This window comes from Pongo pygmaeus, chromosome 1 (genome assembly GCF_028885625.2).
Source record: "Pongo pygmaeus isolate AG05252 chromosome 1, NHGRI_mPonPyg2-v2.0_pri, whole genome shotgun sequence".
Lineage (NCBI taxonomy): Eukaryota > Metazoa > Chordata > Mammalia > Primates > Hominidae > Pongo > Pongo pygmaeus.
Genome location: NC_072373.2, coordinates 69,088,618 through 69,108,282, shown reverse-complemented (window position 1 = coordinate 69,108,282; position 19,665 = coordinate 69,088,618). Strand labels below are relative to the sequence as shown.

At 35.5% G+C, this 19,665-nt stretch overlaps 1 protein-coding gene across 2 annotated transcripts in view; it reads left to right on the top strand.

Annotated features, from left to right (window-relative positions):
• The window catches only part of XPR1 (xenotropic and polytropic retrovirus receptor 1), a 257,165-nt gene that overhangs the window by 138,070 nt on the left and 99,430 nt on the right, over window positions 1-19,665 (top strand). The gene's annotated exons all lie outside the window — the stretch shown is intronic.

Sequence of the window (19,665 nt, the reverse complement as noted above, 5' to 3'; positions counted from 1 at the left end):
ACTTTTTAAACAAATTTTCAGTTAAACTGAATGAGTAGAGGTTTGACCTAAAACTAAGATTTACTATAGAGTTTTTTTTTTTTTTAGTTTGAGTGCTGTGTCAACTCTAGAGACTACATATTATGTCCTGTTCATATCTTTCTAGGAGGATTTGCTTCATTCATAGACGATTTATAGGTTTCTGAACTTTATTGCCAAAAATAAATGGTCAGAATTTATGCTTCTGTAAGAGACCCTCAAGTCCCATAATGGCATTTATTTCTATTATAATTTTTTGGGGAATGCCACATGAGTGGCATTTAGATTGAAAACATGAGTACAATTAGATTTATGTAATTCTCTGTGACTGTGAGAAGGATTTTTGTGAGGAGGATTTTGTACAATGAAATGATAATAATCAGCTCTTGCATTCTGCAGGATTTAGGAATGCCACCCTTTACCAAAGTTAAGTAGAAAATATTGAGTGTAGGGCTAGTGAGTCTGAGGAGCACATAAGCACCTGAAGAGAATTTCATTCATGCTAAGAAGTTTACTCCTTTGCATTTAGCTGTAAATTGTATAATAAAGTTGCCTAACTAAGGTTTTACTATCTCAACTCCCCTAAACACATGTTGTGTTTCACCTGGTAACAGATATCCTAAATGTAGGTAGAAATTAATTCACCTCCATATACTACTTTAGGTTATAGAAATGCTTATTGGTTGAGTTCTTTCATTGCAAGCAACTGAAGTTGGATGACAAAGTAAAATGGGCATTTATTGAAGGATGTTATGGTGGCACATAGAATTGAAAGAACAGAATATTCAGATCAATTCAAAAGAAAAAAGTAGGTCAACTTTGGTGCTCCCAGCAGTGCCATGCATGAACTTATTTGTGGAAGAATGTTTCTCAAATTGTCTGCAGCAAAAAACATTTATATCTGTTGTTTTTTTAACTCAATATTTTTTCGTTTTTTAAAACATTTATTTTTAATTTTTGTGGGCATGTAGTAGGTGTATATAGTTATAGGGTACATGAGATGCTTTCATACAGGGATGCAATGCATAGTAATCACATCATGGAGAATGAGTTATCCATCCCTTCAAGCATTTATCCTGTGTGTTACAAACAATCCAATTATACTCTTTTAAGTTATTTTTAAATGTACCATTAAATTATGATTGACTATAGTTACCATGTTGTGCTATCAAATAGTAGGTCTTATTCATTATTTGTTTGTTTGTTTGTTTTGTATCAGTTAACCATCCCCACCACCCCCTAACCTCCCCACTACCCTTCCCAGCCTCTGATAACCATCCTTTCTCTCTCTCTCTCTCTCTCTCTCAGTTCATCTATGTCCATTTTTAGATCCCACAAATAAGTGAGAACCTGCAATGTTTGTGTTTCTGTGCCTGGCTTATTTTGTGTAACGTAATGATCTCCAGTTCCATCCATGTTGTTGCAAATGACAGGATCATATTCTTTTTTTATGGCTAAATAGTACTCCATTGTGTATATGTACCACATTTTCTTCATTCATCTGTCAATGGACATTTAGGTTGTTTCCAAGTCTTGGCTATTGTGAACGGCTGCAACAAACATGGGAGTGCAGATATCTCTTCAGTATGCTAATTTCCTTTCTTTTGGGTATACCCAGCAGTGGGATTGCTGGGTCATGTGGTAACTCTACTTTTAATTTTTTGAGGAACCTCCAAACTGTTCTCCATAGTGGTTGTACTAATTTACTTTCCCGTCAACAGTGTATGAGGGTTCCCTGTTCTCCACATCCTTGCCAGCATTTGTTATTGCCTGTCTTTTAGATATAAGCCCTTTTAACTGGGGTGAGTCTGTATTTTTTCTCTTAAATAATTATTTTGGTTTTGAGCTTATTACTATGTTTATATATAAATACTGGTTAATTTTGATAGTTTTATTATTTCATTAGTCAGCATATCTCTGTAGTCGTCTTTGACATAGCCTTTTGCTTCAGTGCTCAGCTACCTTCCTGTATTTTGTTTTATGTTTTTGTCTTCTGAAAATTTCCCTTTCTTTCAGTTACACGTTTAAAGAGATGATGTTTTAGTTTGGGCTGCTACAGCAGATTACCATAGATAGGTTGGCTTAAACAGCAGACAGTTATTTTTCATGGTTCTGGAGTCTGGAAGTGTAAGATCAGAGTGCCAGCATGGTTGGTTTTGGTGAGGGGTTCCATCCTGATTATGTCTTCACATGCCATTTCCTTGATTTGTGCATGTGGAGAGAGATCTCATGTGTTTTTCTCTTTTTAATTTCATCATAAGGGCTCTATCCCCATGGCCTCATCCAAACCTAAATAACTCCTAAAGGCCCCACCTCCAAATCTCATCATATTGGGGATTAAGTCTTCAAGATATGAAGGGAGGCTGGGGAGACACACAGTCATTTAGTCTACAGCAGATGGTTTTTAAATTTTATCCAGCATTTTTAGATGTTCTGTGCTATGAAGGTTGCTCAGAGTATCTAATTTACTTTGTTTCCAGAAATGAAAGTCTCAGTCTCTTCAACCTCAACTAAAAATAACTTTGTTTAAAAATGCACCAGATTATTTTACTCCCCTGCTTACTATCTTTTAAAGTGTTACATGGCCCCTTCATCTGACGGTCCCTCTCTCTTCAGCCTCATTTTACATTACTTTCTCTTTCATTTGGTATTGTTAATCACTGTTGGTTTTCTTTCCCAAGTCAGCCTTGCTCTCAACTCCCGCTTATTGTTATTTTTCCTGCCTCGCATCCCTCAGCTCCTTCTTTATATCTCAACTGAAGTGTTTCAAAGACTTTCTGGATCTTTTTATAATGGGTTAGTGCCTGTCGATGTGCTTCCCTAGCATTCTGTGCCTTCCTATTTATTACATACATTGATTGTTCTTCTAATTACTTCTTTGCGTCTGTTTTCTCTCAAAGCACAGGGAATGTGTTTGCCTTCTTCATCACTGTATCCTTAGTTAATAAATAGCATGGTGCCTGGCATATAGTAGAAACTTTAAAAATATTTGCTGTTGAATATATAACATTGATATTTAAGATTCATTATTACCCTATCTTATGAATTAAGTAGCTCAGGTAATGGTATTACAATTAAGTCATTCTCTTGATTAAGTTTGAATTGGTTTTTTTTATTTTAATTTGTCTTTAGGCCCTAGACATTTTGAATTAATCTGTTTTTATATGAAATAATTTTAAACTTACAGAAAAGTTGCAAGAATATTACAGAAGAGTTCATATATACTCTTTACCCAGCTCTCCTTAATGTTAAAACGTACTCAACCATAGTGCAATTACCAAAACCAGGAGATTAACATGTTGGTATAATATTACTGACTCAACTACAGACCTTACTCTAGTTTTACCAGGTTTTTTTCTTCATGTCCTTCTTGGTGCCAGGATCCAATTCAGGATCTCACGTTGCATTTGGTTGTTGTGACTCTTCAGTATCCTTCACTCTGTGACACTTCCTTAGTCATGACTTTAACACTTTGATGCGTATTGTACTTTGATAATTGATTTGTACAATATCTAAGTTTATTTCTGCCTGATGTTTTCTCATTTTTGGATTCAGGTTGTGCCTTTTTGTCAAGAATACCAGAGAAGTGATGTTGTGTCCTTCATAGTGCATTTTTTTCAGGGGGTACCTGTAGTTGCTATGTCTTATTTTATTGGTAGTATTAACCCTGATTACTTGTTTAAAGTGGTGTCTGCCAAGTTTCTCCATGGTAAAGTTACTGTTTCTCCCTTTGGATTGATAAATATCTTCTTGTTCCTCAAACTTTGACCCATTGAGTTCTATTATCTATGGATGGATCTTGCTTGCAAGGGTTACTACTGTGGTATTTGCCTAGTGGTAATTTTGTATTTTTCTCATTTCTTCTACGTTTATTAATTAGAATTTTTCTATAAGGAAGAGCTGTTCTTTCTCACACATTTATTTATTCAGTTATTTATTTATTCATATCAACATGGGCCTTTGAATATGTGCTTTATTCTATGGATTATAATCTAGTACTGTTACTGTCATTTATTTTATTGCTTTGGTCATTGGGAGCTTCTTCAAGTTGGCAGAATTTATGTCATTTTGACCTGCCACCATTCTTTTGGGAAAGTTTCTTATTTTCTGGTATCATAAGGTATTCCAGGCTCACCTTGTATTTTCCCTGACCCAGCCCTGGAAATCAACTACTTCTCCTAAGACCCCTGACTCCTTTTATTTGAAGAATGTTATTTAGGAACCAAGATCTGAGTGCTACACTTATTGTTACTAGACTATTATTGCTGCAAGACTCTACCAGCAGAGGAGCTAAGAAATGTGTGTGTGTGTGTGTGTGTGTGTGTGTGTGTGTATGTGTGTGTATGTGTGTGTGTGTCTGTCTTTGTGTATGAACTTTGTATACACACTGATAGGGTTTGGCTCTGTGTTCCCACTCAAATCTCATCTTGTATCTCCCATAAATCCCACTTGTTATGGAAAGGACCCACTGGGAGATGATTGAATCTTGAGGGCAGGTCTTTCCCATGCTCTTCTCATGATAGTGAATGGGTCTCATGAGATTTGATGGTTTTAAAAACCAGAGTTTTTCTGCACAACCTCTCTCTTTGCCTGCCGGCATCTGCGTAAGATGTGACTTGCTCCTCCTTGCCTTCCACCATGATTGTGAGGCCTCCTCAGCCATGTGGAACTGTAAATCCAGTAAACCTCTTTCTTTTGTAAATTGCCCAGTCTTGAGTATGTCTTTATCAGCATCATGAAAACTGACTAATACATACACATATCTGTATTTCTATATCTATTTGCATATATATTAACAACCATGAGTTCACACCGTTACCTCTGATTTTACTCTATCACTCTGTCATACAAATTTTATGGTAGCTCCCCAGGGTACAGTTCCCCAGTACCCTTTCTCCTATTCTGTGCCTGAAATTTACCTGATATTCCTTGTATCAAGAGATACAGACTAGTAAATAGTCGATCATTTAAGGTGTTGAATACGCTCAGGGTTATGTTGGTCAGTAATGTCTCTGAAAAGGGTTATTTAACAGGGTAAGTGTCAGATGACTAGGGAGAAAATGTGACTATGAATGTTGGGATTTGGGAAGAGAGATGGTTTGGGGATACTTGGGGAAAAAAATGTTCAGACAGGAGAAGAAACATCATGTATTAAGGTCCAGAGATAAGGAAAGTATGGCTGCTCCCAGGAACTGAAAATCGCTCAGGATAGCTATATAGGTTGAGGTATCAGATGAATTAAAGCTGAGGAGAAGTAGCACTGACTCTTGTAAGACTTTATAAACTATGTTGCAGGGTATGAACATTATCCTAAGAACAACAGAGAGTTACTATTTTAAGCTAAATAATTATATTCCCTTTCCTTTCACAATGGAAAACCATTTTTAGCATAACTCTTTGTTATTAGACTTAAAATGTAAAATTGCACTCATACTTATTTGTATCTCATATAATGCTACAAAGGTTTTGACATAACATTTTCTTTGAAGGAGAGTCCCAAGGAAAGGAATTTAGTCATTCTTATGAGTCAGTGAATGTGTGTCATTGAAATACTCAGGATTACTTTCTCCCTTTTCTAAGATGGCATGTTTTTTTTTTTTCCTTTTTCCCTCCATGTTTTGCTTTAAAAGCAATGCAGCTATAAAGTATGCTTCAGTTGCTTAGATGATAAATTTGTCTATATGTAATTAAGAGCCAAAACTGTGATTTTACATTAGAAATTAGTTAAGGTTTATTAATCGAATAGAATGTGTTCTGTTTTCCTCAAGAAAAAAGAGATTTTACCACCTGTCCAGATCTTCTATTTAAATATATAATCACTAAACTTTTTTAAAAAATTGCATTTTCATAGTCAGTTGTTTCCTTAATTTCATTGTTTTATATACATTTGCTTTGTTCTGTCATCTTTCTCAGTATGATTCTGTGATGTATTTTATCAATTTTCTTTTAGTCATTGGAAGAGTGTCTTTATCAGACAAACAAGTGGCTGCATTTCTGGTCTAATTTGAAGAGTATTGAAATATCCCAGAATATAGAGAAAGAGAGAAGTATGTAAAACCCTGGCTTTGAGGGAATTTGAGCTAAGAACTTGATTTTATTTGGTTATGTTGTTGTGAAATCAGAATAAAAGAGAATATTGCAGGAATTTTGCAACAAAGATGCAGTTTATGGATATTAAAGAATTAACAAAGGATAACCCATATCTGGATTTTTTAATACTTTTTTTAAAAAGAAATCTGTCTTTCCTATCTTTTTTTTTTTTTTTTTTTTTTGAGATGGAAGTCTTGGTCTGTTGCCCAGGCTGGAGTGCAGTTGCGTGATCTTGGCTCACTGCAAGCTCCGCCTCCCAGGTTCATGCCATTCTCCTGCCTTAGCCTCCCTAGTAGCTGGGACTACCAGCACCCACCACCATGCCTGGCTAATTTTTTTTGTTTGTTTGTTTTTTTGTATATTTAGAAGAGATGGGGTTTCACCATGTTAGCCAGGATAGTCTCAATCTCCTGACCTCGTGATCTGCCCGCCTCGGCCTCCCAAAGTGCTGGGATTACAGGTGTCAGACACCGCGTCTGGCCTGTCTTTCCTATCTTTTTATATCTGACCAGAATATTGATGTTCGTCATAAACGCGTTTTCTCTTTAGCTATATGTCTTAGTCCATCCTTTCTGCTATAACAAAATACTTTAGTCTGGGTAATATATAAATAATAGAAATTTATTTCTCATAGTTCTGGAGGCTGGGAAGTCCAGGATCAAGGCACCAGCAGACCTAGTGCCTGATAAAGGCTTGCCTTCTGCTTCCAAGATGGCATCTTGTTGTTGTGTCCTCTGGAGGTGTCCAACACTATGTCCTTACATGGCAGAAAGGATGAAAGGGATTAGGGAGATTTCTTCATCCTCTTTTATAAGGTCACTAATCCCATTCACCTAAACACCTCTTAAAGCCCCACCTCTAAATACTATGGCATGGGTGATTAAGCTTTATCATGAATTTGGGGGGACACATTCAGACCACATTACATATGTGCTTGGCAGTTTGGAGAGAAATGAGATGGTTACCTGTCTATCATTCTTTGAAAGCTTTTTCCCTGGAGTAAGTCACCAGAGTAGTTAAGACTCTTATGGTTCATTGTTTTACTCATCTTTGCAACAGTGAGACTGAGAAGTCAGGGCGGAGCACTATGGCTCCCACCTGTAATTCCAGCACTTTGGGAGGCTGAGGCAGGGGGATCCCTTGAGCCCAGGAGTTTGAGACCAGACTGGGCAACAAAGCAAGACCCTGTCTGTATATAAAAATGAAAAAAATAAAAAAAAGACTGAGAATTCAGTTAAGCTAATAATAGTATTCATCTTGGATTATCCTCAGATATCTTTTGTTTGCTTTGTTTATTGTAACTTCAGTCTTAATAATAATTTTGATCTGTTGCTTTGCAAGAGTGAAAAAGAACTAGGATTACTAATAGTTTAGTTAAAGTGGATCTAACTAGATAGATTTACTTAACAAAATGACTTTAAATAATGGTATACTTTGTGGTATATAAAGTGATTAATTAGCTAACAGAATTAGAAAATAAAAGGCCTTCAGTTAAAAATACCTAATTCTCTTGAAACTGTCATCTGTATACAAAGTAGTATTTTGTCGTATTTGTTAAATGGAGAAGAGTGCTGGAAAAAAAATCCCCTTTTTATTGTCCTTTAAGAGAATTCATTTCCAGATTTATATCCAGATATATATGGATATATTCATTTACATATGTACTAATTCCTGAAATTGATGGGTCTGAATAATTAGTCTATAGTCACGAAGTCCTCTTTTAAATTGCCTTTCCTTGACTTTATAAAAGAAAGGCTTGTCTCTTATGCAATCTAAATTTTGCTATGATACGGTGTTGCCGTTTTGGACCCCAAACAAAGGAATTCTCTGAAATACTCCAATACTCATTGTAGGTATTAAGAAAGTGAGTAACAGGATAACAAATCCTTTGCAAGTCCAGTTTTTTGTTTTCACTGAAACTGAAAGAAGACTTAATTGTAAGCTTATTTATCATTAAAATTAATTTTCAATAATAGATCACCATGTGGCTTTTGGAAAATACATAGGCATTCAAAGATTGACATTGCTGCAACAAACTTTCATTCTGATCTACTTATTTATGTTAACAATATTTCTTAACATTTATGTCTATAAGATGAAAAATAGGAATATAAATTATTCTTAATTGTGTCATTCTACAATATTTATGATATTCTGGCAAATAATATAATATGTATCATTTTAAAGTAATGTGACATTTACCAATGGATATCTGAAGTAATTGGGAGAAAAAACTCTATTCATCTAACTGTAAGATTTATTTTCAAATTTCCAATAACATTTTGCTTTTTATGTTTAATATTTATCAAAGCTTAGTACATATATATGTTTCAATGCAGTGTGCTGTAATTGTAATAGCTTAATCCGGAAGAAATTTTAACATTTGGAGGTTGATGGTTAGAAAGGGTTTTTATTTAAGTTTTAATTTATATACATATTTAATGGCTAGGAAGTATAAAATGATCAATAATTGACTTCCAAACTTAAAAATATATTAGGATAAATCCTGTAATGTAGGTAGAATGGAAGTACAAATTCAAGAAGAAAATAGAATGATGTGAATCTTCCAACTGTTAAAGAAGAGCTTCTTTATTTGGTAGTGAGCTAGCATCAAGTAGTTATTGAATTATTATGGCATTTAATTTCCATTATACAATTAAAACAAAGTCCTTGTATTTTAAAATGTAAATAATTGCAGCGTACGAGAAATTACATTGTTTATAATTATTTAAATGTGTTCAAAATCAGTTATCATGACTTAACAATTGCAAGATAGTTATTCAAAATTATTTTACAAGTTACAAGAGCAAAAATCATTTGAAAACCACTGTTACATTCCTCCCACTTTACTAATGAATTATGCACTTGTTTGAATTATTTATTGATATTTCATTTATTGTTGTTCTTTACCTAGCAGACATTAGGTAAATACTCATTGGGATAATAAATAGCTTGGATTGTATTGTATCTAGTGCCAGTGAGATTGATTTTTTTCTCAATTACATGTCACTGTTACAAGTGAAAAGACTTTTTTGTGTGTGTTCTACCAAGAATATTTTAAAACCACATTTAGTTAAACCTCACCTGATAAAACCTTAAGATAGACTCAGATCAGAAAATCTTGTCTAGGGACTACTTAAGCCTAGTTAGATTCAGAATCGTTTTGCAGAAATTAGCAGTTTTAGTTAGAAATTTGCAATTAGGAAAAGACTTAGAGATTACCTATTCAAATGCCCTTATTTTTCAAAGTGAAAACAGGCCTAGAGTGTTACTTGCTCAAGCTAATATAGGTAGTTGGCAACAGAACCATATCTAGTCTGCACTAAAACCTACTGATTTTACCTCCAGAATATCTTTTGAATTTTTTCACTTCTCTGTCTCCAGTGCCCTTACCCTAGTTGAGGCTATTGTGATCTCTCCCCTGGTATCTACTGTACTATGTCTCATTGGTCTCCCGACAACCTTATTTAGAAAGCGTATTTGATCATACTATTCTCTCTGCTTAAAATCCTTCAAAAATGTCTGTTGGTCTCAGGAAGAAGGCTAGTCCTTTATTCTACCCTTTGTATATTTGTGTGATTATTTGATTAAAGTTTTTTTCCTCAGATAGACTGTAGACTGTAATCTCAAAGGGCAGAATTTATGTTTATTTTGCTTATCACTGTATCCCTACCCCTGCCACATTGCCTGGTACATAGGAGGGACTTGGTACTTGTTGAATGAATGACTCCTGATTTAGCTCTATTTCTACTACACCAATGATTTTAGAGTAACATTTTTATCTTTTAAATCTTTGCCATATGCTTTATATAATTCATCTACCCATCTGTTGATGTAATAGCATCTGGAAAAAAAGAATTTCAAGTTAGTTATTCTCAGTTTATAAATCATACTCTTAAAAAAACACACACCTTTTTTTGGTACAAGCATGAAACAGTAGTGCTAAATATTCTTTCTATATTTGATGGAGCCTGGTCATATATTTAATTTTTATTTATCTGCTCTTATAAGCAGGAGAAACTAAGAAATCATAGAAACTATTGTGTAGGGAATATAATTAAAATGCAAAGAGGTAGTGGTGATAGTAAAGTTAATGCCTCTCAAACTGGTGTTCCACAGAATATTGTTTCAGGAGATCTTGTTTTTTTATTTTAATTTTATTTTTTGAGACAGGGTCTTAGTCTGTCACTCAGGCTAGAGTATAATGTGATCACAGCTCACTGCAGCCTTCATCTCCCAGGCTGAAGCCATCCTCCCACCTCAGCCTCCCAAGTAGCTGGCACCACAGGCGCACACTACCACACCCAGCTAATTTTAAAAAAATTTTTTGTGGAGACTGGGTCTCCCTAAGTTGTCCAGACTGGTCTCTAATTCCTGGGCTCGAGCAGTTCTCCCACTCGGCCTCCCAAAGTGCTGGGATTACAGGCATGAGCCACCACACCTGACCTATTTCTGCAGATTTTAATAGGTATTCTACAACCCTTTCCTCATCTTTCTGCCGTCATTCCCCCTTTACCCCCAAGGACTATATTCTTATAAATAACTTTGGGAAACACAATGTATTAGTTCCACTTCTCATAGAATAACAGTGTATATTAGCATAGTAAAGCTCTTTTTGCCTTAAAGCAGAGTTTCTCAACCTTGGTACTGTTGACATTTTGGACTGGATAATTCTGTGTTTGGAGCAGGTAGTGGGAAGGATTGCTGTCCTGGAAATTGTAGAATATTTAGCAGCATCCTTGACCCCTACCCATTAGACTCTAGTAACACTAATATACTCGTAGTTGCCCAGCTGTGACAACCACAAGTATCTCCAGATATTGCCACATGTCCCTTTGTCCTCTGAAAGACAACCCACCTAAGGGTGAGAACTACTACCTTGAAAAAAATCAGTTTGATCCTGCTTTATACTCATAATTCCCAGATTTATTTGAGGATAGAATACTTCTCCTCCTCTTTCATTTGCACACCTAATTTCCTGGGAATTGCTATTTTAAAAATATCATTTAATAAAACAGAAACTAATTCTCCTATTTAGGCTTCCCCCTAAAACTCATCAATATTTTCCATGGCACTTAGAATAAAGTTCAAACTTCGTAACATGGGCTTTGTGCGTGAAAGGGCCTTTACCTGCCTCCCTAACCTTACCTCCTATCACCACCTGGTGGCAGTAACATTGTGAGGTGCTTTCAGTTCTTTAGGCATCTCAGTTTCTTTTCTAACATGCTGTTCCCTCTGTTGGGAATTATTTTGTTCTTGTCCTTTCTTATCCTTTAGTTTCAGTCTTTGATTAAATGTCATCTCTTAAAAAGAGATCTTTTCTGATCATTTCTTACCCTGCCAGAAAGGATAGCCATCCATCCCAGTTCTTACACTCTATCTCATTACCCTATTTGTTATCTTCATTCACTTTTTGTAGTCTGTAATTCTTTGTTTACTTGTGTAGATTTCTTTCTGCCTCAGTCGCTAGAATGTAAACTGTATGAGGGCAGGACCCACATTTATCTCATTCATCATATCCCTAGCATTTAATAGAGAGCCTAACATCTAATAGGTACAATAATTTTTTGTTGAATAAATACATATTATTAATATAATTCACATATAAAATTCACTCTTTTAAAGTGTATAATTCAAGGCTGGGCATGGTGGCTCATACCTGTAATCCCAGCATTTTGGGAGGCTGAGGCAGGTAGATTACCTGAGGTCAGGAGTTAGAGACCAGCCTGGCCAACGTGGTGAAACATCATCTTTACTAGAAATACAAAAATTGGGTGTGGTGGTGGGCACCTATAATCCCAGCTACTCAGGAGGCTGAGGCAGGAGAATCACTTGAACCCGGGAGGCAGAAAGAAAAGAAAAGAAGGGGAGGGGGAGGGGGAGAGGGAGAGGGAGAGGGAAAAAAAGGAAGATATAATTCAGAGGTTTCTAATATATTCACAAGTTTGTGCAGCCATCACCACTATCTAATTCAAGAACATTTTCATCCCTCCCCGCTCCTTCTACTCCAGCCCCTGCCTGCCAACCACCACTCTACTTTCTGTCTCTATGGATTTGCATATTCTGGACATTTCATATAAATGGATTCGTACAACATGTGATCTTAACTGTCTGGCTTCTTTCCCTTAGTGTAATATTTTCAGAGTTCATCCATGTTGTAGCGTGGAACAGTACATTATTCTTTTCTGTGGCTGAATTATATTCAATTGTATGGATATGCTACATTTTGTTTATCCATTTATCTGTTGGGTTGTTTCTACTTTTTGATATTATAAATAATGCTGCTGTGAACATTCATATGAGTTTTTCTGTGAACATATGTTTTTATTTCTCTTGGGTATGTACCTAGAAGTAGAATTGTTGAATCATATGGTAATCTATTTTTAACTTTTTGAGGAACTACTGAACTGTTTTCCCAAGTGGCTACATCATTTAACATTCTTACCAGTGATATATGAGGGTTCTAATTTCTGCATATTCTTACCAACACTTGTTATTGCCTTTTTAAATTATAGCTATTCTAGTGGGTATGAAATGGTATCTCATTGTCTTTTGATTTGCATTTCACTAATGACTGATGTGTTGAAATGTTTTCATGTACTTATTGGTCATTTGTGTGTCTTCTTTGGAGAAATGTCTATTCAGATTCTTTGTACATTTTTAAAAATTTGGTTATATGTCTTATTGTTGAGTTAGAGGAGTCTTTTTGACATATTTTCTAAAAGAGATGCAAGAGTTCCATCCTGGCTAACATGGTGAAACCCCGTCTCTACTAAAAATACAAAAAATTAGCCGTGCGTGGTGGTGGGCACCTGTAGTCCCAGCTACTCAGGAGGCTGAGGCAGGAGAATGGCGTGAACCTGGGAGGCGGAGCTTGCAGTGAGCAGAGATCGTGCCACTGCACTCCAACCTGGGCAACAGAGCGAGACTCTGTCCCCAAAAGAAAAAAAAAAAAAAAAAAAGAGATGCAAGAGTTGTAAGTCCTTTTGTATTCTGGATACTAAACCCTTGTCAGATAGTCCTGATAGGGGTTTGCAAATGTTTTCTCCCATTGTGCCCTTTTTTACTTTTTTGATAGTGCCCTTTTAAGCAGAAAAGTTTTTAATTTTGATAAAGTTCAATCTGTCAATTTTTTTATTTGTTGCTTATGTGTTTGGTGTCATATCTAAGAAACCATTGCCCCATCTGAGGTCAGGAAGATTTATACTTGTGTTTTCTTCTAAGAGCTAATGTAGCTCTTACATTTAGATCTTTGATCACTTTTGACTTAATTTTTGTATCCGTGTGGGAGTCTAACTTCATTCTTTTGCATGTGACTATCCAATTGTTGGAGTGTTGTGTTTTTTTTACTTTAATAAAGTATCATAATTTTCACAAAATATGAACATTGTTTCAACATCTACAATTTTAAAAATAGTGTGTGGAGCACATACTGTGTACCAGACATTATGTTGGGCATATCATCTATACAGATTTAAAAAAAGACATAATCCCCATCCTCAATGTCTCGCAGATCTGGAAATTAAGAAAATTGAGAATAGTACTGAAAATTTGAATGGAACATTAAAGATATTTGATGGTGTTGATAGTGGTTTTAAATAAATGGTTTTTGAGAAGATTGGCCTTTTATGTATTTAACCCAGAGATTGCATGAAAAAGTTTGATGGCATTATTAGTATAAAAATAAAAATATTCCTGAATGTTGCTGTAAAAAGCACTTGATGGTGGCTGCTATGCAATAGGAGTATTTTACCTTGATTGGTACTCTTTTTTTTTTTTTTTTTAACACCCCTGGTTTTATTTTCCCTTCACTCCAATTTTCTCACTTGTTTGCTTTTTTTTTTTTAAATTTTATTATGATTATACTTTAAGTTTTAGGGTACATGTGCACAACGTGCAGGCTTGTTACATATGTATACATGTGCCATGTTGGTGTGCTGCACCCATTAACTCGTCATTTAGCATTAGGTATATCTCCTAAGAATCATTTTCTTTTTGAGACAGTCTCTGATGCCCAGGCTGGAGTGCGGTGGCACGATCTCGGCTGACTGCAACCTCCGCCTCCTAGGTTCAAGCGAAGAATCATTTTCTATTAACAGTAATTTGCGGGGTGGATGAGAAAGCAATTGTCTGTCATCCACAAATGCAAGGTGGAAATAAGACAATTATAGAGATGACAAAGAAATCAGTCTCTCTTTCTCTCTCTCTCAGTATAACTGTGTGTCTCTATTTTAGTATAACTCACTGATTTAATATTTATTTAACTCAGAGCAAAGGAATCTCTAAGACAGTGTTCTCTAAGTCATTCTTTACCTGTTTTTTATTTTTTTTCTCTCGTTTGACTTCCTTTTTTCTGTTACTGCTAATCTTACAATTGTTGATATATCTAAGATTTGTACTTATTTATGCTAGCTCTCTCTGAACTAGGCTTAGTCTTTTGTGACTAATTATTGAATTCAGGACATATTTAGCCCATTGTAAGTCTACTCAGACTGCCATAACAGAATACTACAGACTGGGTGCTTTAGACGACAGAAATTTGTTTTCTCATATTTCTGGAGGCTTGAAAGTCCATGATCAAGATTCAGGCAGAATTGGTTTCTAGTAAGGCCTCTTTTCCTCTTTGCAAGCATTTCCCCACACATGGCCTATCATCTGTGTGTGATTGGAGTGAGGGAGGCAGAGAGGGAAAGAGACAGAGAGAGAGAGAAAGAGACAGAGAGAGAGCGAAAGAACATACGTGTGTGTTGGGCGGGGGCAGTGGGGGAATCTCTGGTGTCTCTTTTTTTATAGGAACACTAGTTTTGTGGGATTAAGGCTCCATTAGCCTTAAGTCCTCATTTAACCTTAGTTGCCTCTTTAAAGGCCCTGTCTCCAAACACAAGTCACATTGTGGGGTTAGGGCTTCCACATATGATTTTGGGTGAGACACAGTTCACTTCATAATACCCATGTAGCACGTAGTAGTCACTTTTATATAGTTAATATGTTTATATTTCTTATTTGATAATAAAATACAGTGATTTTTCTATAAAACTTATACTGATATTGGAGTGGGGAAAACTCATGTCTAGGTGAGGTACAGAAACTGTACCTCAGTTTTCTGTACCTCAGTTTTCTTATCTATAAAATAAGAATATTGGGCTCGTTGATTTTTGAATGCTGAAATTCTCTGATTCTCCAATTCAGAGTTAACTGATTTCTAACATTATTCAGCAGGTACATTATAGGAAACGTCTTATAATAGAAATTGATGTTCTGTAAATTAGCATTCTATAAGCTTCTCATAACTGAAGTGAAAGCCTTAATCATTCTATATACTGGTATAGATAATCTATTTCCTGTGGTCCCAGCTACTAGGGAGGCTAAGGTGGGAGGATCGATTGAGCCTGGGAGGTTGAGGCTGTAGTGAGCCATGAATGTGCCACTGCACTTCGGCCTGGGTGACGCAGCTGGGTGCTGTCTCAACAAACAAACAAACAAAAACTCTATTCAACTAGCTATGCTGGGCTGTTTAGTTTTTATTATGTATAATTTAAAGGTCTGGATATGGTATGTTTCTTTTTTTCTTCCAGTTAATAATATCCTTTATTTATACAGTATAATTTATCCTTTATGAATACCTTTTCATTTTGATGAGTTCAAACAATATAATAATTGAAGACAGCAAAATGTGAGAATCCTTCTCATACCTACTGCCCTTTCAAAGGAGGTAACCACAACAGATTGTTATGCATCCTTGCAATCTTTCTACGAATGTACATATGAATATTAACTTATGTACATATTTTCCACTAATGGGATCATGCTATATATATTTTTTCCTCAACAGTGTTTCTTGATTTTTTATACACACCAGGATGTCTGTATATTATTTTTTAAATGCTTAGTGTTACGTAATATCATAATGTACTTAACCACTCCCCTTTTGGACATCAGTTTGTTTCTTTTTCACTATTAAAAATAATGGTCAGGCCGGGCGTGGTGGCTCACACCTGTAATCCCAGCACTTTGGGAGGCCGAGGCAGGTGGATCACCGGAGGTGAGGAGTTTGAGACCAGCCTGACCAACATGGCGAAACCCCATGTCTACTAAAAATACAAAAATTAGCTGGGCTTGGTGGCAGGCACTTGTAATTCCAGCTACAGGTTCAAGACAGGAGAATCTCTTGAACCTGGGAGGTGTAGGTTGCAGTGAGCCGAGATCATGCTGTTGCATTCCAGCCTGGGCGATAGAGCAAGACTGTCTCAAAAAAAAAAAAAAAAAAAAATTGGTGAATGAATATCCTTGGAAATACATCCATTTGTATAGAGATTCCTTTAGAATACATTTCCTACATGTGGGATTAAACACTGAAAATTTTGATAGCTATTGCCAAATTGTCTTCCTAAACTTTACATTTCCATCAACAAGGAATGAGTGTGTTCATTTATCATTACCATTGCCAAATGATACCACTATTTTAAAACTCTTTCTAACCTGATGGTTGAAAAGCTATATTTCCTTTTTTAAAAAAGTTGCATTTATATGACATCTGGCATCCTTTCATTTGTTCATTGGCCATTTATATTTCTTTTTCTGTGGAATGCTGTAATTTACCTACTTTTCTTATGGAATCAAATATCTTTTTAATATTGACTTGTAATAATTTTTAAAAATATATTTTGCATGTTAATCATTTATTTTAAATGTTGTAGATATATATTTATGCTGCTTCTCTTTTAACTTTGCTTGTGGTGTTTTATGGAATGGAAATTTTTTATTTTGTGAAAGTGTCAATCGTTTCCTTTATGGCTTCTGTGTTTTGTGTAATATTAAGAAGGCCTTCCCCATGTGGAATTATTGAAATGTTCTATATTTTATAGTATTTTATATCATCTCTTTAACTCCATTTTGAGTTTCTTCTAAATTGATGGCTGGTTGACCCAGCCCTATTGATGTATAATTCATTCTTTTTCTCACTGAGATTTGGAGCCTCCTTTATTGTAATCTAAATTTATATATATTATGCAGATTTACTTCTGGACTCTGTATTCTGTTCTTTTTGCTGTGGTTTTCTCATTTATTTACTAAAAGTATACTTTTAATTACAGTAGTTTACCAAGTCTTTTGAAATCTGAGAAGACAAAAACATTGTCCTTAATTTAACTTATTTTGCACACAATTCTTGCTGTTTTATTTATATTTTTTCTCCTTCTGTTAGTTTTTGTGTGTGTGTGTGTGTGTGTGTGTGTGTGTGTGTGTGTGTGTGTGTGTATGTGTGTGTGTTACTGTAACCTTACTCTACCTTCTTCTGATTAGTGGCTATTTTATGTCTGAACTAGAAAACTAAACAAACTGCCAGTATTTTAGATAAAACAATCTCTCTCTCTCTCCTTTTTTTTTTTTCCTTTTGAAATAGAGTCTTGCTCTGTCACCCAGGCTGGAGTCCAGTGGTGAGATCTCAGCTCACTGCAACCTCCACCTCCTCCCAGGTTCAAGCAGTTCTCCTGCCTCAGCCTCCCGAGTAGCTAGGATTACAGGCACAAGCCACCATGCCCAACTAATTTTTGTATTTTTAGCAGAGACAGGACAGGGTTTCACCATGTTGGTCAGGCTGGTCTCGAACTCCTGACCTCAGGTGATCCCTCTGCCTCAGTCTCCCAAAATGCTGGGATTACAGGCATGAGCTACTACACGCAGCCAGATAAAACAATCTTTAAAGCAAAGAAATAAATTCTTAGGAGACTGATTCATGGGTAGAATATTCATGCTTTAACACATGAAGTTTATGTATATTTTAGTTTCTCAGAGGCCTGGATTTTTTGTTTCTGAATTCTTGGTGATACTATAAATAGTTGATGTTGAATATACAACCTATGTGAACATTAATATATATTAAAAATTATTTTAGAACAGAAGCTATGTTTAAGTCATTTTGCTGAACAATTGTATTTGTATTGCTTTATGTTAATAAAAGTTGTCTGTTAAGAGGAAAACACAATAAATATGACCAAGCCCATGTTTTGCTTTTGGGTTTTCTTTCCTAACAATAGAGAATAAAATAAAAATAATTAGATAATTAAGTAGAATAAGCTGTTACTCTTATTTTATATCAGCTATAGCTAGATGCTATTGTAAGAGCTGCATCTGTTACCATAGAGCTTCCTTAAGTCAAACTCAGCTTTAAAAAAAAAAAAAAAACGGGGAAAAAAAAAAAGAAAAAGAAAAAGCTGTGACCTACTTCATGCTTTGAAAAAAATAATTCCCAGTGACCCTGGACAGCTATAGCCCTTATTGTACCTAGATTATGGAGTTTAAAGTGGCCATCCTGTTTTATTCTAGAATCAATACAACATCCTGCATTATCTGCTCAGGTCTAAAGCATATGAAATAGAGAAGCAGGTATATGTAAATAAAAGTTTTGTGCAGTGTTATTCAAATAAAATAAATAGATTCAGCATGCTTTTTAGAACCTTAAGCTTTTGTTTTTCTTTAAAATATCTCTGGTACTACAAATTATACCATGTAATAATATGAATTTATGTATGTGTGTATGTGTCTCACATACTACTTTTGGACCATTTTCCTTATTCCTAGACAGTTGGATTATTTTAAGAGTTTCTGGGTCTGCACTGAGTTTTGGGGGACCCGGGGCTCAGAAAGGAATCTATACTTTTTCTACACTTTTCAATCTTAGGTACCTTAGAGATCCAGGAATAGGATAGTTCTGTATTATTAATTTTATTAGCATCTAGAGAGTCTAAATAGATCTCACTTGGCCGAGAAACATACCCTTTTAGGCTTGGGGTTCCTGAAGTTACATATATCTCTACATATGGGACTCAGTAGGTTGATAGGCTATGTGACAGAACTGAGAAAGTGGATCCAGCCTGCAGAAACATGTATTGATTGGCCCACACAGTGTTTTTAAAATATCTGGATTTATAGCTTCTCCTGAAAAATGGAAAGATTTGACAAACTGGGCCCACATCACCACATGGCAGCAACTAGACAGACATACGCTTTCCAGCTTGTCAGAATCCCAACCACTCCTTCTCCTGAAGGTGTCACTTTGTCATTTCTCACCACATATGCACAATCATCTACTTGCTCAACACATTTATGTTACCTTCCCAGCTCCTGAAGGTTTGGAACTTGTAATTTACACTCTTCAGTGCACACTTCTTTCTCTGTATGTGGTACAGTTAAAGTGAAAATAAATAGCCATTTAACATAGAACAAAATCAACTCGTTTTTCCCAGAAACATACATTCATGTCTTCATACCTTTGCTTTGCATTTTTTCCTTCCCTAAGATATTTATTCTCTTGCTGAATGAATTCTACTCAGCTCAGCTCTTAGTACCTTAAATTTTACTTGATCAATTCTGTCTACAGTTTTTTTTCTCTTCTAAAGTCTTAGAACACTTGTTTTCTCCAACATTATAAATTTATTATAGTAGAGCTTTAGGAAAGTCTCATTCACTTAAAGAAGGCTTGTGTGTGGTCTTACGAAGAGGTTTTTTTTTTTTTTCTCGTTTTTTTGAAATGGGGTCTTGCTCTGTCACCCAGGCTGG